General features: G+C 38.4%; 1 long non-coding RNA gene across 1 annotated transcript in view; it reads left to right on the top strand.

Moving 5' to 3' along the window:
• LOC107087888 overlaps nt 1-22,173 on the top strand; it is a 52,490-nt gene that overhangs the window by 16,226 nt on the left and 14,091 nt on the right. The gene's annotated exons all lie outside the window — the stretch shown is intronic.

Raw genomic sequence — 22,173 nt, 5'->3', positions numbered from 1 at the left:
TATATATATATATATATTTTTTATCTTAAATGCAAAATGTTTATATAATTTTTTACAATCTTGGTATAATTGCTGCTCTAAATGGGTCGCTCTGTCAGCTAAATGCATGTTCTAGAGTCTCTATACTTCAGTTAAAGATTAATCAATTACTAAATAAGTTGATGATTATTTTAATAATTGATTAATCTGATTAATTGTTTCAACCCTACATTTTTTTATTAAAAAAGTTAAAGATTCGATGACCAATATTTTGGTATTATGGGAGCATTAAAGCTGAATAAGCTATTTTTTGTACATCCATAGCTACCTTTACCTTGTTTTGTTAAGAAGAGAAATCCTTTCATGTCTGTGTCTTTATCCTCCCTGTTCAGGAAGCATTCGGTCTGTTATAAATCTATCATCTCTATCTCCTCCGAATGCAGGGATCCCCGTTGGGGGGTCTGTATGTCCCCTCCCCTCGTCACTCGCTGTAATACATGCTCTCACTTTGAGCCCCCCTTTAAACAGCCAAAGGGCACGGAGGTTTGTCTCTGACCGAACGGTGGGCTGCGACAATAGGAACGTTTGGGATCGTCTGTCTGTGGTCGGAGGCCCGCGTCCGTTACATAAACACGTGATGGCGCTTTGTTGACACGACTCCTTCCAGCCTGACCCTGCCAGCTAGCAGACAGGATGCAGGACACCCAGGGTATGCAGATCTTCACCGGTTTTCACTTTTTTTTTTTTACCTGTGTGTTTTCAGACCACTGCTGCCAATATGGCTCCATGCTTGATGCGAGCGTCTCAGCATCACGGTCATTATCGTTTTGGTGCTTCCTGCTGTTTGTCTTTCAGGACAGAGCCTTTGTCTGGCTGTAGCCTGCACACAGACAGGCTGAGATGCCCATCCATGGCGACGCATCTCCAAATATTAGCATGTGTTTTTATTGTGACTCCAAGGCAGATAGCGTTAACTTTGAATAATTTATGAAGCAAAGCAGAGGGTAAAATCAGTTTTTTCCTCTTTTCTCATCATTATATTTAACCTGCTGATATATTTATTTGTCATGGGAATAGATGCAGGGTCCTCACAGTGAATGCATATTTGCTCTCTGTCATTAGCCCCGGGACAGGGAGCTTGCCTTTTTTTTTTTTTTTTACTTTAGCATTTCTACATTCATATGGAAATCAGGGGCAGAGGAATCCTGCATCAACTTGATCTGTCCTTGAACAGCTGCTGGTGTTTGGTCTGACCCTGAGCTGACTCAAACGCACCGGCCAGCCTCCTCCATCTGACCATAGAGCCGAGGGCCGAGCTCGTTCTCCACCTCAACACACTAGTGCATGTTCACATGGGGACACCAAGGCTGGAAAAGGGAGATGCTTTTCCTCTTAGTCCACACAGCCTGATGATTTAGAGCAGACAGCAACACGGAGAGCTGTGTTATTGTCTGTCTGTTACACAGAGATGCTGAGTTTCAACATCTTTCTCCTCTTTAATCCTGAAAACAATTCTCCTCTTTAATAAAGGAGCGCCGGTGACATTAGCTAAACCTGCTTATAGACATCTGCAGCCAAAAACACAACCTGAACATATTCAAACAAAATGGAGTTTCTAATGTTGAGCATCCAAAAAAATGTATGTGTAAATAATTTACTTGTAAATTGTAGATTGCTATTTGCAAAAAAAAAAAAATAATCTAATTTTGAATGTTTGTGTTATATAAGAATAAAATCGAGAATGTATTAAATGAAAAAAAAAGTATAAATAAGTAAACATATATATAAAAGAAAAAAAATAGCTTTTTGGTTGTGCATCCTGACGGAGTAACTCCACCGATGGGATTAGGATTATCCGCTCTGCCTGGGAATAAATATGGTGTTGGAGGAGCCGCACTGCTAATGCGTTTTGAGCGTGTTTCCTTCTCAGGGTTCCTCAGACACAATGGGCCCCACAGACCGAACCGCTGCCTTTGGATCTAACAGCAGGCGTCCATCAAACGCCATTCGTCTCGGTGGATGATGTGCGTTTTTTTTGTTTTTTTTTGTCCTGCAGGATTAGAGGCCCAGCAGCCTAACCCGAGTTCAACCTGAGCTCCTCGGTCTTTTACTCTGATATTACTGTCAGTTTAGCTAATTTGAAAAGAAAAAAATATTTCATTTGAAACCAGTGAGATGGTTTTTATTTACATCTGTATTTAAAATTTATGTAAAAAAACATCAAAAAATAATTTTATGTATTGATTCTTGCTAGAGTTTAATTTTATTTATCTTTTGTTTTATTTTTGTTTTGTTATTTTGCATTAATCAGATATTTCTTATCTGATACCGACTCAGACCTGAACAACTGATTCTGAATTAAAGGACTCGTCCTTTAACATTCTGGTCAAATGTGTTTTTAATTACTTTTAACAAAGAGGAAAATAAATCCCCCAAAAGATTTTCCATTATTTTGAGCAAAAGCGATTCTGATCTTTGTTGGAGCCAAACTGATTTTATTGGAATTTTTTTCCCCCATAAATCCCCCAAAATTGTGTTTGTTCTTCTTCTAAATAAAAACAAAAAAAAAGAAAATTAGATTTTAGATCAATTAGGTTTGAACTGAGATCTTCAAATTCATATTGAACATATATTATTTTTATTTTAGATGAAAATGGCTTTAGTAAGCGTGTAATGAAAGCATTCTTCAGCTCTGCTTTTAATCTGTTGTCAGGCTATAAAAAGAGCAGTTTGCAGAAGGAGGGCCTCCGTCTGTTTCTTTTTCTCCATTAGACTCATTCAGGAGTCGGAGCAGCAGACGACGGGCTTGTTAACACGCAGGCAGCGGCCGCTGGCAGCGAAGGGGGACACTCCTCTAGTGTTATGACGGCAGTCTTTCACGGGGCGATACGCTCCACTCCAAGCCCACAAGTGTCCCAGCACTGAATGGGGAGAATATGCTGCCCTCCACTTAATTAAACGCCACTTTAAACTGAGGTTATGTTGAAGAGCCTTTTTTATTCTAGCCAACCTTTACATTCTCCTTTAAAAACAGCAGCGACGCAGACCGACACCCAGCCACGCGTCGGCGGCTCCAGGAGCAGCTTCTTCTGCTCCTGATCTCAGCGTCTAACTGTTTTGGATCTAGAGCAGTGTCAAACACTCACCTGATTTGATCGATTCAGTATTTCGAGTCTCTTACAACGGTTTTGTTACCAATAAGCCATATTTTGATTTCAAAGAAAAGGGAAAGAAAAGAAAATTTTGGGTAAAAATGATTCCATAGAGGCTGAATGCAGTGATAGAAATACAGCGTCTGGCTACACTGGGGTCAGGAAATGATCTCGTCTGTGCTTTGTGCTGCAGTTTGTGGGAGGTGGGGGTGCACATGCCTCTTTGCACAATTTTTTTTATTTTTTTGGAATTGTAATTATTTTTATTTCTGTGTTAAAAGGCCTGCTGGGGCCTTTCACCCCTCAACCACAAAAGAATGTCAATAGTTTCCCTTTCAGTGCAGTTTAGTTTCCTCTCATCTCATGTTCTAAGCAACATTCTAGACGTTTTGAATTTCCACAACTCTAACTTAAAGATGAACAAAGGCTTTTAGCACACACACGCCGCCCGCAACACGGCGAGCCTGCAGCCCTAACCTCCATTCAGAAAACGGACAGGATCAGCCCAGATGCTTGGGAAAAAAGGCTGAACATCACAGGCAGTGGTGGAGCTTCTCATCCGTTTTAAGCTCCTCAGTGTTTGCTTTGCTGCCTCTTAATGACGCGTGAGCAGTACTGACACGGGGGGCTGTGTCCTGCTGCAGGGAGAGGAGACGGGGTGCTACGGTCTTTGGCGTTTAGTTTCCAGGAGGGATGATGTTCCAGGGAAACATCTGCCACGGGACTGTTTGCTCCTGTGAGTCTCTGCTGCAGAGACGCTGAGCTGTGCAAACAAACCTGGCACTGATATCCGTCTCTCCAGGAAAAATCCTGCTCTGCTGCCAGTTCGCTGTTTCTAATTCAGTATATTTTGTAAAGTCACCATCCAATAATAGTGTGGTTATATAGGGCTAATATATTTTATAAAAAAAAAAATTTGGATAACAAACCTTTATTTCTCTCTTAATTTTTCTTATCAGACATTTTACTGTTGGAATTAAAGCATAAAACATTTTATGCTGAAAATATTAAGATTCTCTCCTAACAGGTAATAATAATAATGGCCTATGTTAAATAAATGATTCAAAATATGACAATTAGAGCTGATTGTAAATGGAAATGTTTAGTTTTGATTTAATCTGTGAGATTTTGTTTTAACATAAGTAAAAATAGCTGAAAAATGCGTATCTTGATTCTAATATACATATTGTCTAATTCGTCAAAATTAATTGGAAATGATTATATATTTTCCACTAAGCTAAATACATTTTTTCTATTTCGTGTTTTAATTATTTTTCCATATAAAGATGGTATTTTTTTCCTCTTAAAGTGCCCGATATTGAATCTTTTCATTTGTAATTTCAACTAAAGTAAATTATAAATCAAAAACGTGTTTGATTTATGATTTCATTTGATTAAGCTGTAAAGATTTAGAATTAAGGAACAGAGATTGAAGTTTTTAATTTAATCACTTGCTGCCCTCACATTTAAACATTAAATAAATACCTAATGATTCTCCAAATTGTGTCTAACTAAAGGAAGTATGATTTTCCTTTTTTTAACCCTTTCCAGCCCCCCTGCTGAGGCCTGTTAGTTTCCTCATGTCTGGAAGTGGCTGTTAGTGGCAGTAATATCTCTGAAGGCAGACCTCTCTTTGTACGAACACAAAGCCCTGTCGTTCTTACTTCACTGGTTCCTTTCCTTCCTCTGCTTTTGAATTTGCTCATTTTCTGCCCTGGTTTGTGCCCCCCCACCCCACCCCGTCCCACCGCTCTGCAGCCTGTCGGCCTCCTCCATCTGCAGCATTTCTGTGCGCAAAAGGCGCAGAAGAAAAAGCGCGTTTTAAAAGCTTAGAGGAGGTTTTAGTAAAAGTCAGAAAGCTGCTTGATTCGGTTGATTTACAGATTATAAAAAAAGTCTCAAAATGAGTTTGAACTGAGATAATTTAGCAGAATATTCATTTTTATCTATAAATCATTTACTCTGTGGGGAAATGTCTCACCTGCACTGCAAAAACAATCCAGAAATAAGTAAAAAANCCCTACGGATTTGTCCCCCTCCAACCTTTCATATGCAGCATGGCGGCTGCAGCCGGGCCTCCTTCACCTCCTGCTTTATACATTTCATGCTAAATTACACATCTGCAACTTCAGATCACTTTTTAGGCCCATTAATGGTTTATATCCATTTTCCTTATTAAGTATTAATAATATAGAAACTTAGAGTATATTTCTTTTATTATAGTGGCAAATCCATTATTACAACAATAAAAATTCTTGAAAAACAGACAGAGAACAGTTATTAAACTGTTGTTTGATTTTAAATAAATACATTTTAAAAATCAGATTAAACAAATGTAATAAATGTCATAAATCAAATCATAAATGAAAATATCATGCTGTCCAATATTGACAATATTTACACCTTCATCCAAACATCCAACATTGCTGCTGAATCATGGAATATTGTTTATTAATTTACCCTTTATGTGATAAATTATTTATTAGTTAAGATATGTATGTTTTTGTTTTATATTTTTTTAACATTAAAGTTAAATTGATTTCTATGAGGAGATGAATAAAAAATAATCTACAGAATCCAAACTCAACCTTTTCACAGAGATATTTAAGAAAATTTGACATTTTGAATTAATCAGCAATTTTTTTAAAGATTTGTAATAATTGCATGGAGTAATAAATTTTATTGACAAGTTTTAAACAAAAATGCAGCATTTCTAGCTGCTAATTGCTGGATTTTTTTTATTTTATTTTGGCTTTAATTAGTTGATGAATAAAATAGGAAGATTATTTTGCTAACCAAATTAACCCATGATGTGCTTCTAAGCTTACAGATAAAATTAAGTTTTCTGCATCCCTTTCAGAGGACGATCAAATTAAGCAAGAATAATTAGACAAAAAGTTTAATTTTCATAAAAAATGAATCTTTTAAGCTGCATAAAAAGAAATGGCAGCTCTGGGCCTCCGACGAAGACAGGAGAGATTAGAAAAAACTGCTGGCTAAGCTATCCGTTTCACACACGCAGGGACAGAAGGTTCGATATTCATGCGATCGATGAATGAAAAGGCACAATGGCAAAATCGGACGGGCTCCGTTTTAGATCCACGTCTCCTATGTCCTCCCCCCCTCTCTCCGACCCCTTCGCCACCACCCCTCCAGAGTCTGCAGTCGCTGGGCGGCTGGCGTGGCAGGCAGAGAGAGATAGGGAGAGAGAGGAGAGCAAGGGTTACATCAAGGCTGCTCCCTGGACCGTGCAAACAAGTCTAGACCGGTGACCTGTTCAATGGCTCCTTTTGAGGAGCAGGGCAAGTTCGGTCAGAGCGAGGAGAAAGGCAGGAGCAGCTTCTTTTCTCCGCCCGAGCAGCTCACAGCCCGCGATCGACAGGAGGTAAGGAGGGCCGGGAGGGCAGGCATCTGCTTCCATGGTTACGGGCCGGGTATGGGGACCCCACTATTGAGGAAGCTCCGTTCTCATGCTCCCACAGAGGCAATGTCACGCATTTTAAAACTGCACCAGGCTGAGCAGAGGAGCTCATCCACCAGCGGTGTGGTCGCTCCTTTAGACCGGGAAAAATAAAACCAAGCACGTCAGGTTTCAGGAGGGGTGGGGGCCGCAGCTTGTGTGAGAAAGGAAGGAAGGAGGAAAGAAAGAAAGAAGGAAAAAAGGAAAGGAAGGAAAGAAAGAAAATTTGTTTTGAAATAGTGCGGTTTTCTTCAAGTGAGGAGCAGGAATGATTTATATCTGTAGGGAGCAAAGGTCAAGTTTTATGCAGTGACCTCCTTTGTTTAGAGGCAGATATCTTCTTGTTGGAGACGGCCCAAACAGCCTGGAAGTAGTAAAAAGGCAGAAGAAAAGTGGGTGAAATGACTTTTTCCTCTTTTGTTTACATTTGGCCGTTCGGCTCCATTAGTGGACAGTTCTGCTGAAAAGTGGCATCTTCTCACCTTTTGTTTGTTGATTTGTTTGTGTTTTGGTACAGGCTGTGTAAGTGTGAGCCTGTGTGGGTTGAATGGCATGGCTGAGGAAGGAGGGGTGGGTGTGCTGGAACGTTGAATTTGGTGGCGCAGCTGACGCTTTCAACCCCTAACACACTCCCAAACAGAGCGGACAGATGGCCGGCCCTCAGGAAGGGCTCGGGGCGTTCGGATTTGCTCGCAGACCGTGGGAAAGTCTTTGGCTGACTTCACCTGCCTATGTGACTGGATTAAACTGCCATGAAAGAAGTGAGAAATGACAGCAAATAAAAGCAGCGCTGGCGAGGCTTTGAGGACGTTCTGAGCATTTTTCTTTGATAGTTCAAGAGGGAATAAATGGAAGGAGACCTGCATTTCTAAAACCAATAAACCTCACTTATGTATTTTGGAGAAGAAGAAAAGGTGGATGGGTTCATTCTGCCTTTTGGAGATTCCTTTGTCATCTTAATTGGTACCATTTTGTTGAGACATTAGACAAAGATGTTTGTCCGTCTCTGCTTTTGATTATCTGTGTCTTAGAAACGCTGCCACGGGCGTGCTTTGATTTATTCCTATTAGAGAAGAACGGGCCGCTTTGTCAGGCTTTGGTCTGATCAATGCTAAGATGCATGCTCACTTTCTGTTCACACTCGTAGAGAGGAAAGTGCCGTGCATTTAATGGCTCATTAATTATGCATTTTAAGTGAGATGAATCACCTGAGCTGAAGTGTCGTCCTTTAGGTCTTTTCAATTTATGGGCAGTTGTTGTAAATCTATGAGGACATCTTTGAAAATGTGCATTGAGGTGTGAAAGAAACATTTCAATTATAAATCCAAATATTTGAGTTATAACTTGGTTAATGGTCGACACATGCAGAGCTTCTATAAACCATCAAGGATTCTGCAATGTGGTCCTAAATGTTTTTTTTTATTTTATTTCCATTTATGAAGGATTTGGAAATGCTTGAATGGTTCTCTTTGATCTTTTAATCTAAAAACAATGTAGCAATATTGATTAGATATTTAGCTTTAAACTTTGGACACGTTTTCAAATGGAATCACTATTAACATGAACTATGAAGAAAAAGTTTGTTCAGCTGGTCTGAAATGATCTCTTCTAATCATTTAAAGCATCTTTATTTGGTTTACATGTTTATATAAAAAACTAAAAAGGATTAGAATATTAAATCAAACCCGTTTTCTGCAGAAACATTGGTTTAATTAATAGTATGATTTACTGTTATTGTCAAATTGTGCTGTTAATAAGACAAACACGCGACTTTGAATCGCAGTTTATAATTCAATTGAATCTGACCACATATATGTTACATTTTTAGGTGGAACAGTAAATTAAATTAAACTTTTTAAACCTTCTGTTAATTAGTGAAATGCTCTGCTGCAGTTTGTCAACTCAAAGCAAACAGGGTAAGTTTGGGAGCTCCTTCATCCAAGGAGGGGGGTGTCTGAAATCTGCTAATGCTCTTTGCTATATAAACAGGTTGGGACCTTCAATATTAGATCATTATACAAAAAATAAAAACCTTCAGATGTCTGTATTTGGAGATGTTTTGTCATTTTCTGACTTTGCAAAAGACTCCACATAAAGATGATTAGTTTTTTAATTTAAAATGTTTACGGTGCATCTTCTGAATTGAAACAACACAGAGCTTCTTTCCTCTTATCTTCCCTTCATCTTAAGGTTGACCAATATTCTGCCTTTATTTCCTCTGATCATATATTTGTTTCTGTCTCTGAATGCCGGGAAGTTCAGAAAAGCCATTTTCTGTCCGACTAGCAGAGCCGTTTAGCAGTGATGGAGCTTCTCTCTGAAAGCGGACAGACACTAATTGGGTTACTGGAGCTGGTTCCCCGTCCGCTTCTCCCCAGTACATAAATACACACTCAGAGACATTTTGTGCTCTGGCCTCACTGACCTCTTCACATCAGGGTTTATTTTTGCAGTGGTAATTTGCCATTGGCTGTATAGTTTAGTTTCAGAGGCCCACATCATTAATCACGGAGGGCATTACTGCCGTATAATTACACTTACTCTTAGTGAGCAGGCAACATTTCCCCAAGTACACGCTTCCTATCTCTGCCATTAAGACCAGCAACTTCATTCGAGAAAACTGCAGAGGATCATCAGCAAAGTAGAGGAGGGGAGTTCTGGCCTTTATGCCAGAGAATCCTCACACCTTCATGGATTCAGGGGCCTATTGTCCATTTATGTTAAAGGCGTCTAATAACTGATCTTGATTGCCCACACTGCATTATCCTCTGAGAGGATGTTGATTGCAAGTGCTTAAAACAAAAAGATAACGTCAGGTCAAAGCAGAGACAATTGGTCAAACAATAGGCTGTTTATTTCATGGAGAGGGGAGGTGCATTAGAATGAGTGACAATGCTGTGTAACCCCTTTAAGATCATTATTCTACACAATAAGCACCCCCAGGGTGTGTGACACGTTTGTGAATAGCTTCTTCCGCGGGATTTAACGGGTTAACAGCAGACAAAGGGGGCTGGGATGATGTTGCCCAGCAGGGAGACCCCAGTGGAAACACCAGGCTGCCCTATAATCCCTGTGCTTTCCCGTCTCCTCTGCTTTTCCTGCGAGTCTGCTGGGCTTTTACCTCAGTTTTCTTTTTACGTTTATCATCCATTAAGATGATCAGTGGTTATTTTAGAATAATAATTGCTAAATTTAAACATAAGTTAGCTGGTTTAGCTTTTCCTGGTTGTTGACATGATGTTTGCATCTTTTTCTCTGGCTGTCAGCCCTTCATCATTTGGCTCATTTTTATAAAATAGGTCATTTTTTTAGTCCCTGAATATTTCTTGCCATGAAGAACAGAGATAGTCATTATGTGCAAAATAAAAGCAGTCCACCCATCGCTCATATTATGGTACGGACTCCTAACCACATGGAAGCTAAATGTGTATCTGACCAGCAGGACCAGCTAACAAAACACCTATTATCAGCTGTTTATTCTTCAAAAAAACTCTATAATATTCCGTTTTTGTCATGAAAGCAACCAGATTAGTGAATAATGCTCTGTGACCATTTCCTTCCATCTCTATGGAGGTTTGTTGCTCGTGTTTGGAGATAAATGTAACTTTTTTATGTCTGTAATTTGTTCTGTTGGTAAAAGCCTACATCCCCAGCAAAAATGAAGAACATGTTTGAAGGATTAGCTCTTTATTTATTAAAGTAATTTTGATTGTTTGCACAATTAGGGGCTGGAGGGTTGGAGCTATTTAGTTCTCATTTTTATTACTTTGAATTTTGTTTAAATTTATTCTCAGTTTAGTTTATATTTTGGGAATTATTTCCAGAGTTTATTTGTAGGTTAATAATCATTAATATTTTGTTTCTTTGTTTTTATTTGATCTGTTAGACAGGAGGAACTGTGGATGAGTTTATTATAAATGCTATAGGACCAGCATGGATTGTGGGCGGAGCCTAAGATTTTCTACCAGAGCAGGAGAAGCAGCAGCCTGCCAGCTGGATGAATTAACCCTCAAATGAAATGTTTTTCACATTTTATTTAGACATTGGACTTTATTTGCATGCATAAACCCAACCACAGGGCAGTGGCTTTTTTTAACTTATAAAATGTTTAATATGGTTAAAAATTGCCCCTACAGCAGACACTGCTGCCAATTATGTTTTTTTAATTTTTTATTTAATCTTTAAAGTCTTGGTGTCAGAATAACATAATTTGGATGAGTTAAAAAAGCTAATAATCAATACTTTATTATTTTAGCACTGGCAGGAAGATTTTGTTTGCTTTAAATAAGAACCGTTAGATCATTTTAGACATTTTCTTGTAAAACAGCCTTTCCTTTTTAGTCACAGACAAATTTCCGTTTTGTTTTTCTTTAGTAATTTTCTTCTCTCATCAGACATTTTGGAAAATATTCTAAAACTTTGCATGTAGTGACTTTTGTATTTTTTTACACTGTCAGATAAATAACTGCAGCAGCGTTTTATACAGGAATGTGATTATTATTACTGTAGTTACAGTTCACAGCAGTAAATTAGCTCTGAGTGCAGTTTATTAAGTTCAGTACATGGAGAGTTTAAAGTGCTTAACATGAATTAGATAAAGAATAGAAGAAGAATAAAAGCAGAATAAAAGCAAATCGTGATAAAAAAAAAAACATGTATAAAACAAATAAAACGGTTAAAACACAACCTTAAACTAATAATTCCTCAGTTAACAGTTTAACTTGAATAGTCAAAGGTAGCTGTAAACTTGATTTTTTATTTTTATTTTATTAATTTATTTGACAGGTAAAGTTTTAATTAATTAGCATTGCTGTAAATGCATCAGGATTATACAAGAGGCTGTTTTTAATCTGTTGTACCTGAACAGATCTTAGAATGATCTACATAAAAACACAGCAAAAAGAATTTTACAGTCAATAATAAAAACAGGATTCAGGATTCAAGTTGGATAGAATATGATATTAGATTATTAAAATTTATCTAAAGATTATATATATATATATATATATAAAATGAGGAGAGAACAAAATAATGAGTTCTTAACTGTGACTTTAAAGAACTCAGGCTTTCAGCTCTTTTCCAGTTTTCTGGGAGTTTGTTCTAGATCAGTGGAGCATACAAGCTGCTTCTCCATGTTTGGTTCTAGTTCTGGGTGGACAGAGTAGTCTAGAACTAGAAGACCTGAGTGGTCTGGGAGTTTTATCCACTGACAACAGATCTGTTATGGAGTGAACTGATCTATTCAATGATTTCCAGACTAACAGAAGGATTTTAAAGTCTATGCTCTTAGATTCAGGAGGAAACCATTCTAAAACGTTGGACATAAACAGATTTACTTTTGCAATTGGGACGTTTCTAACAGATATTTATTTCTCATTGAGGTTAGAAACTGACGGACTCAGCAAAGACAGCTGCTATTATCTGATTATTTTCCAAATAAGCATTTAGGAATAAAAACTTTCCCTGTTTAAACTTTAAAGCTTGATTCCAAGCTGTGCAACAGTTAAAAACCATCTCAGTCAGCTGGGAATTGTTTTGAGGATACAGTCAGTGGAGAATCTGGAACTTAAATAAATATTAGGCAAACATGTTTATTTTAGTTTGCATTTAAAGTGATTTATTTATTTCCATGTTAAGATTAGCTCTGTTCTGTTGCTCTTCTTCATAAGGACACTTTTAAAAGCGTAAAGGAACCTTTAAAGGCAGGGATGATTAACCACATGTCAGATTGCATAAGCGGTTAAAATGTTCAGGCCTGATTCATCTGCCGTTGCATCCGTGCTTCAGCTCATTGACTGAGACCCCGTAATTGAGTCTGATTGTTTTGCTGAGGCCTAATTAAAGCGGTCATTTCTCCTCCGTCCTGCACTCATTTTCTCATTTCTAGTGTGCTCCTTAGCGTTTTCAGACGATTGCTCTGTTAATGAGAGGCTGTGCTGAACCATTGTCTTTTTAAAGGTGTTTGCTGAGGTCACAGAGAAAATGATCACTGCTTATCCAGCTCCAGAAATGGCAAATCATTCTGCAATTATGGAAAACGATTTTCCCATCGTAGTCCTCTCAGTTTCTTTTAAATGTACTCCTTGATTATATACAGCCAGGAGAGGCACTCAGTTCTCCTCTTTTTGCCTGGCATCACAGCTGGGGGGTTATTAATAAAAAGGATTGATAACCCTGAGAGATTTCCCTCTATCAGACATCAGAGAGTCCTTCTGTCAGTTTACACTTTTTATAAAAAACAGTTTATTGCAGACTCACTTTCATTGTTCTCTGGAATGTTTTTCAAATACACCAAAGACCATAAAACATTGACAGCCCAATGCTCCAGATTAATAAATAAAAACTAATTAGTAATAATTTCTCTTGCAGAATCCTCCTCTGTTGACAACCTCATTGGTAAAACAGGAAAAAAAATCAAACCCTGCTGCTTTTAATTAAAGGACAATAAGGTAACAAGGTTATGAATGTTAGTAAAGTTAACATTATTGATGGCAGGTGAGATTCTCTGGTTTAAGAACCTGAAGGACTTTAGTATTGGGGTGCATTTCTAAAATAAATAACTCATATAAACAAATGCAGTGATACAATTTAGTTTAGAATTAGGCTTTATTTATTTATTATTTCATTTTAATACATAAAATGAAAGTGTTTTTTTTTTTTACGTTTTTTGTGAGATTCTTTTTCTTAAATTGATCCTTTTTACTCTTTTCCTTTTGATATAATAACACTTAAACAAGATGTTGCTTTAAATGTAATTCCCTTTATTTAGGAGGTCTGATTGAGGTTAAAAGCTGTCTAACCAAGTTGATCTAACCAGCGAAGCGGCTATAAACACAGCAAAGTAAAGCAGCTATAAAGCCATAAATAACACAGACAGGTTAATAATAATTGGCATCCTTAGATACAAAACTGATTTTATAATCTTAAATATATATATATATATATATATATATATTTTTTTTTTTTTTATAATCTTGATATAATCCCTGCTCAAAGTGGGTTCTCTGTCAGCTAAAGGTGTGTTTTAAAGTCTCTATAATCCAGTTAATGATTAATCGATTACTAAATTAGTTGAAGATTATTTCAATTATCAATTAATCTGATTAATTGTTTCAGCTCTACTTTTTATCAACGTGTGCAATAATGAAAGTTACTTTATCTGATATTTATCTAGCATTGAACTTAATGACTGCATCATACGGCATTAATCCCCTGAAGGTGGGAATTCTCTTGTAAATAATTTGACATTTCCTGATCAGCCTGATAAAACATGGCGGCAGCTAAAGCCAGAAGCTCAGGGTGTGAGCTGAGTCAGTTACACAGTAAAAGTTTAGTGGATGAAGGCGCCATCCATTTTAATATCTGTTTGAATTCATTTTAAATTGCCCGGGTCAATTAAGAAGATGCATTCCTTCTGCTTGGTGTAATTTTATATCTATTGATCCATGCAGCTATGTGGAGGGTATGTTTCTGTTTGTGAAACTCTACCGTTTGGAATTCATTATCTATTGATCCATTTTAGCGACTGTTACAGTATGGCAGCGGAGTGGGAGGCCTCTCTGAAGCCAAGGAATTCATCCCTTTTTCTCTTTCTTACTAGAATGTGCAGCTATTCCAAAGCCCTGTAGAAATCCCTCATATGTTAAACCACCAGGCAGCTTGAATTCTGTTTTCCCCCTAAAATATAAATCACCATTTTCTGTTCAGCATCAGAAAAGCTGCTCTCAGATTGGTCCGTTTCTTTCCTTGCTCTGAGTTTTCATTTGCTTTGGTTATCTCTACACACCGTCTTTTTCTTTCCCTTCGCTCTCCACACTCTGAAGCTCACTCTCATCATCTTTTCCTGTTTGCTGATTGGCCGACGTGGAGCTATCTGCAGCCAATAGGATGTGATGAAAATCTCAGCGTTAGTCTGGTGCTAGGCAGCAGCATTAACAGACAGGCGAACCTTTGGTGGCTCTTAAAGCAGCATCACCTGGTTAGCAGCTCTGAAGGCCTCAAGGCTCTTTATGCTCTGAACCTCTGAAAGAAGAAACTGTGACTCTGAAATGGTTTTGCTCCAGCTTGAACAGATTAATCTCATTTTCTGGTTTAATGCTTTCAATTCATTATTCTTTTGTTATTATCTAGTCTGATATTTATGCACTGGTTAACTCCTAAACTTCTGTCGGGATTAATGTGTTGGCTGGAGAAATGGAGTAAGAGCTGAGAGCAACAGAGATGAGCTCTACTGGAGGAGATGAGGAAAATGTAGCGTGGATGGTTGGGGTAAAGATAACTTTAAGTCTGTCGCATTTAGGGTTGCAACAAATGATTATTTTGCAAATCAATTAATCTGTGGCTAATTTTTTTTTTTTTGATTAATCGATTATTAATCGGTTAGAAATAAGTTCCTTAAAGAAGGTTTTTTTTACCGAATTAAACCAGGTGGAACTGAAACATTTCCAACTGAGGAGTTCTGGATAGGGCAGATTGACAGATGAAAAAGATTTTTTTATCTTAAATGCTAAAATATTTTTAATATTTTTTACAATTTTGGTATAATGCCAGCTCTAAGTGATGCTCTGTCAGCTACATGCATGTTTTACAGTCTCTATACTCCAGTTAACGATTAATCAATTACTAAATTAGTTGATGATTATATCAGTAATGGATTCATTGTTTCAGTCCTAGACACATTACTTGTTTATTCAGTTAAAATAGAGTGCTTGGCTTCTCTCTGCACTGTTTATGGTTTCTACTGTATCTCACAAATGTTTCCTTACATAGCAAACTTTGCCACCTCTGGGTTGGACCAACCTTAGAGAGCACTTAGCTGAGATGTGACAGAAGAATCATAGAAGGTTTTCAAATATTCATGGAGTCTTCATATGAAAAATTACCCTTCTTAATATATGTCTGGATTTTGATTGGATGGTTTTTAGAAAGGATGAAGCTTTTATCTTAATCCTTCCCTCTTTGCTCTGGATGTGTGTTTAGAGTTAATGTCATGCTACAAGGTGAACCTCCATTCCAGTGTTTGGTATCCTTCCTGGATTAAGGTCCTTCCATCGTCCCATCCATACAGACTTGCTTCTCTGTGTCTGCTGAAGGAAGGCATTCCCACAGCATAATGTTGCCACCACTATGCTTGACTGCGGGGTATGATGTACTATACTGTAATATGCAGGGTTGGTTTCCTGCCACACAGTTTCCCATCTTCCCCTTAGTTTAAAGTTTTCTTCTTTCTAAAGGGCAGATTTGTGGAGCACACCCTTGTTGGCAAGTTTCCCCACTTGACCTGTAAAAGTAGGCAGACCCTCCAGAGTTAGCATGGCCCTGAAAATAGCAGGTTAAGGTGTGTTTTTCAAACATGGTTGACCCGTTAACAATCAGCATTGGCTATTAAAGCTGATCTAACCCCTCGCTGGCAGCTGCAAGGCCTCTGTCCCCCTGCAGCTGCATGTCTGGTGACATCATCGTGCTTGGTTAGCGTTGGTGATGTCACCAGTGCGACAGATATCAGGAAAGTAAACAATGAAGAGCAACATGGAAGGAAGCCAGGGCGTAGTCAGTGTGCTTTATTGTTTCATTCTATTATCTGTCTGAATCCCTCTCACCAGAGCTGCTCCATGTTCGAGTTAGATCAGAAGTGACTGGTGCGGTGTGTTGACGTCCGTATGTTGCGTTCAATGGTATCACGGAATTTAGTGGGTTAACCCAGCTCTGGTGTTCCCACAGCATGCTGTTCAGAGCTGAGGCGACTTTAGTGTGGGTCGCTTGCCGAGTTGTTTGACCCGGGTAGACATGCGTCATTGAGCTGTACCCACTGCCACTGAAAGCTGATTGGTACCGGGTTTAAACGGGTTTTAGGCCAGCGGGAAAGTGGTATAAGTCTACGGTTGGATTGTTCCTGTTTTTAGTATGATGGATTGAAAATCTCTGAGATGTTCAGAGATTTCAATAGTATTTCTCTCTGCTCTAAACTTCTTTATAACAACCTGCCTGATGTAATACTTGTGCCTTATGATGCAGTTTGTTCTATGTAACAAATCTATAAGGCCAAAAACAGAACAGCTGCCTTTAGATTCGGCTCTACACACACTGTAAAGTCCCTACATTCAAAGTATAAAGGTCTCTATTCATTTGAAGGATTTTTCCGTAATTGGTTTTTTACGGATCTTTACACCATATTTATCAAAGCTGTTTAGGTCAGAGTGTTCTGAAAAATTCCACTGATGACAATGGGCGTCATTTTAGAGCAATTTACACTAGAGAAACATTTAGAAAAAAATATTCAGTAAAAAAACTGATGTTTTATGATGACTTCTGAAGCCAGCGATCTGTAGTGCTTTTATTTAGAGTAAAATGGGGTGATAAAAATTGCATTTTTATTATTAAATGTTTTTAAAACAGTGGGTCATTTTCCTGCCATTTGATGTTGAGCTGATTTCAACGAACAGAACATGAAATAACTGATGTGCTTCTCTGCACTTCTGATTAGTTTCTCCTCCTCCTCCTCCTCCTTCCCTCCCCCACTGATAAATGATATATTGCATTTTATAGATTGCTCAGTCCAGAAGTCTGGCAGATTTTTTCCCCTCTGTCTGGTCCTCCATGCTAGATGCTCTCCCAAAGGAGAGTTCTTTACCCCCATTCTCATTTGAACTTTGACCTCCTGCCTTCCAGGATATGAAATGAGCCTCTTGGTGTGGGGATGCGTCGGTGCTGTTTTGGTTTGAGCCTGTTTAATCCAGACTGCAGCAGATGAGGGGCTCAGATGGCCCCAGCACGGCTGTCATGATTGAGGTTATTTTTCCATCGCTGTGTTTGTGGACAGTCTGGGTTTCTGAGGTAGCAGAACTACAGGCAACAAATGTCATCTTAATTTAAAATCAGTTCAGTCCAATCAGAGATATTCACACTTTTCTTTTTTGTTTCTAGTAAATAGATAATTCTACTAGGACTGAAACATTTAATTGGATTAATCAATTATTGAAATCATCAACTAATCGATTAATGGTTAACTGGAGTATAGAGACTGTAATACATGCCTGTAGCTTACAGAGCAACCCTCTTAGGGTAGGAATTATACCAAGATTATAAAAAATATATAAATATTTTTGCATCTAAGATAAAAAAAAATCTATTTCATCTGTCAATTTGCCCTATCGAGAACTCCTCACGTGGTAATGTTTCAGTTTCACCTGGTTTATTAAAAAAAAAAAAAATCTTGCATCCCTAAATTCTACCGGGTTAGTAAAACCATTCCCTCATCTAGGAAACTAAATGTGTTTATATCTCATGTAAGGATGAAAAATGTTTGTAAAATTGATGTTTACGTCTCCAATGTCACCCTCATCTGCCTGCTGATCAACAGAATGCTGCACGTAGTGGAGCTAATCAACATGTATCTCTTGGCTTCTTATATTCCTGTGTTTTAATTGTCAGAAAGAGGACAAAGAAGTAATGGGACAGGACAAGTCAGGATTTCCCAATCAGAGGTTTAAAAAGCAAAGAAATGTCCAAGATCATGTTTGCAAAGAAAAATGATGATGCCCAGAGGGATAAAAGTAGCACTCAGAATACAATGTAAACTTTGGTTTTCAATGAGGCGCGAGCTAAAACTAAAGAAGCTGCCAAGTTGATGTATACTTGAGTAAATACTGCCAGCAGAAGGTGATGGTGTGTAAACGTATTTTGAGACCGAAGCAGAACTAAGTAAACACTATTAAGGTGAAAGCTTGGCGTATATAGTGTTATTTTAACATGAACATATGGATTTTGGTGTTTTATTGGCATTATGTCACATGGCACCTATAAAGGGCTGGTTATACTCCCTGCAGCAGTGTGTCGCAGTGAGCTTGAAGCAGACATTTTTGATTTATGCTCAATTTTGGGCGTGGACCACGCTATACGCTGCGGGTCTAGATACGGCCAAGGTGGTGAGGAAGTGGGGGCAAGTTTGTCCAACAACGGAGGGAGATGAGGGCGAAAAAGAGTGGGGAGCCAGGTGGAAAAAGGGTCCCAGCGTTCTCGCGCACCTCGCTCTTCTAGCTGGTCCAACTTCATGAGTTGTTTTTCGCAATTGGGGTCATAAAAACAAAACAAGCCGACCTCCTGTCTGCGGCACTGTCTGCGGTTACATACAATTTGGGAGAGGTGCAGCGGAGTGTCTGCAGAGAGGGCAAGGACGTCTTTTTGTTCACTGCGACACCTATGCAGGCTACCTAGTTTCGAAGTATAAATCAGCCTTAAGTCAATGGTGCAAGGAGATGGTGCCAAGTGGAATTTCTTATATTGCAGCAAATCAAAATTTACTTTTGTCGTTCTTTCATCATGAAAGTGCAGGCATATGAAGAGAAGGTCTGTGGGCTGTCATTATTACGGCCGGGAAAGTCCTGTAGTAATGGACTCTGGGAAAACAAGCTTTCAAAAACAGAAAGTTTAAATAAAATCACATTTTATTTTTGGGAAAAAATAATCGCAATTTAGATTTTTAGCAAAATCATTCATCCCTAACGGGAAGCAACACTTTAAGTGACTATTGATCTGAATTGTTTATTTTGGTAAACCAAGCTAACTTTGGTGAAAGTTCTAAAACTTAGAGCTTTGCTAACGTTGATGCTGACATTAATGCTGACGTTAATGGTAACGTTGATGTTAACGTTCATGCTAACGTTAATGCTAACATTGATGCTGACGTTCATGCTGACGTTGATGCTAACGTTGATGCTAACGTTGATGCTAACGTTGATGCTGACGTTGATGCTAACGTTAATGCTGACGTTGATGCTGACGTTGATGCTGACGTTGACGTTATTGTTAACATTGATGCTGACGTCGATGCTAACGTTGATGCTAACGTTGATGCTAACGTTAATGCTGACGTTGATGCTGACGTTGACGTTATTGTTAACATTGATGCTGACGTTGATGCTGAAATTGATGCTGAAGTTGATGCTGATGTTTATGCTAACGTTGATGCTGACATTAATGCTAACCTTTATGCTAACGTTGATGCTGACGTTGATGCTAACATTGAAGTTGACATTGATGCTAACGTTGATGCCAATGTTAACGCTAACGTTTATGCTAACATTGATGCTGACGTTGATACTAATGTTGATGCTCATTCCACCTCCAGGACCGATTTGCCTCTGCTTAAAATAAACTTAAACAAAGCTTCGATAATCACAGCACAATTTTTACAGCGACTCAGTAAAACTCAACCTTACCTGAGGCTTTAGCAAACCTTAAGGCAAAGAGAGCATCATTTCCTCCTCCATCAAGTCAGTAGTTATTTCAAAGGCAGTAATGGAAACATTAACATTAAGATCCAGACCTTCCACCAACAGAGGAGAATGATAAGGGACAGAATCAGGCTTGCTTTAGGGGAAGAGATAAAGTACATAAAAAAACAGAAGCAGGTTTTCTTTAAGTGAAAGATCAGACTGCATAATTATAATATTTCCACATTTAATTAATAAAGCAAAGCAGTTTTTTCCAAGCTAAACATGAGCAAACAATGTTAGAAGAACAAGAAATGAGCTTCAGTAGATGTCTGGTGTTCAGGTCTGCCACCATTTACATTTTCTGCGACTTCTTTTGCAGTTTGGGGAATTTAAATAACTGTGTTCCACCCTCTAAATACTTGCAAATACTTGGATGAGCATGTCTGAAAGGCAGGTTCAACCGTAGCTTTAGCCCTTTAAACTAAATTCCCAAAGTTGACAGAGACATGGTGAGCTTCCAGGTTTGATTCACTGGTGGCTTCAGGCTTTAAATTTATGAAAATTAAAGTTGTTGAGTTTAAAAGTTGTAGGGTAAAGTAGAGTTTGAACAGAGAGCCCATTTCCAGCCCATCACCATCACACACATTTTAACATGAAAAAGTCTAATTTCCAGGTGTTTGGAAGAAAAACTGGTTTAATAAATATGGATCATTCTTTAAAAGAGGACTAAAGCTAAGGAACCTGTCCAACACAGCATATTTCTAAACTAGCTTTACTTCTCTTTAGGGTTGAAACAATTAATTGGATTAATTGATTATTGAAATATTGGTCAATTCATCTAGTAATAGATTAATCATTAACTGGAGTATAGAGACTGTAAAACATGCCTGGAGCAGACAGAGCGACCCACTTAGAGCAGATTATACCAAGATTGTAAAAAATATATAAACATTTTTCATTTAAGATAGAAATATATTTTTCATATGTCAATCTACTCTATCCAGAACTCCTCAAGAGGAAAAGTTTTAGTTTCACCTGGTTTAATTTTGTAAAAAGACTTCCCGAACTTTTTTTTATCTGATTATTAATCGATTAATCAAAAAAATAATCGACAGATTAATCGATTTGTGAAATAATGTTTAGTTGCAGCCCTAGTTTAATATCTCTGTCATATGATCTCTGGTCACTCTGACACTTTATCCAATGTTTCATCAAAAATCTTTGAACTTTAAACTGTGTTAAAATGTCTCCCTTTAAACTGTTAAATGTTAAAAGTTTAAGTCACATTTGATCTTTATTCTTGTCAATTTGACAGATTTGAATAACTGAGTTATCATTTGCTTGTTGCGCTTCATATTTCATTAGTTTTCCAAAAAAAGCTGTGCTGAAAACGTAATCAAGGAGCACGCCTAGAAAGTTGACTTTGGAAGTCGTCAACATTCCAGGTCCAGGTTGCCACGACAACCCTGTCTGCACCGCTTCCCCCAGAAGATGCCAGGTTTAGGAAGCAGGGCAGGCTGGGCTAACGTTTCTATTTAGACAAAAGATGCCTTTACAGTGTCAGTAAAAGAGCTGATGGGAATGCTTTGGCTCAGGGATTTGTTCAGCAGGTTTTTTTCTGATGTCAGGCAGAAGCTGAGCAGAAAGAGAGAGGGAGAACTTGGTACGATGTGGCAAGAAAAGTGCTCGAATCCAGTTGGGTCATGTCTTGTCTCTGAGTTAGAGAAAATGGCGGACAGATGATGGCTAACCATGCAGTTTGTGAAGCTCAGTTGTTACACCTTTGGCTCAGATTTTCCCTGCAGACCTGAAGCTTTATTGAAACAGACAGCCTCACTCCAGCCGTTCCTTTGCTGCACTGCGGCTGTAGTGATATTCAGCTGCCAGCGGCTGTCTGGCAGCGCCACAGTTAATGTTAGCTGACCGTAGCATGCCTGATTACACTGGCATCTCCCTCATGCTCTGCTCTACCCTCTCTGCTATCTGCGGTCTTGGCTAAGTTGAGCTAACCTCTCACCACGTTACTGTTGGCCAGGAGGAGGAGCTCTGTGGCAATTCTGCGGCCTGCTTTGGAAAAGTGACAGACGACTCTGTTATACTGGTTATTATTATTAATTCCTTCTGCCAAGGAGATCCTGAGCTTAGAGGATTTCCATTTATCTTTTCTGTAAGATTCCTGTAAAACTGGGATTTGGATTGATTTAGAAACAAACAGGATTCTTCTTCCAGGATAGGAGGAGGTCTGCACTTTCAGACTAGTCTGTGTCATATTTTACTGCTGAGAAATGGAGCCACAGCAGCTTAAGAATGTTCTGTAATTTCTGTTTAAATGTTGCTTTTGGATTTTTCCCGGCAGATCGGATGCCAG

The sequence above is a fragment of the Cyprinodon variegatus genome, unplaced genomic scaffold, assembly GCF_000732505.1.
Source record: "Cyprinodon variegatus isolate N-32 unplaced genomic scaffold, C_variegatus-1.0 Scaffold198, whole genome shotgun sequence".
Lineage (NCBI taxonomy): Eukaryota > Metazoa > Chordata > Actinopteri > Cyprinodontiformes > Cyprinodontidae > Cyprinodon > Cyprinodon variegatus.
The sequence above is the reverse complement of the archived record's forward strand: the minus strand, read 5'-3'. Positions and strand labels throughout refer to the sequence as shown.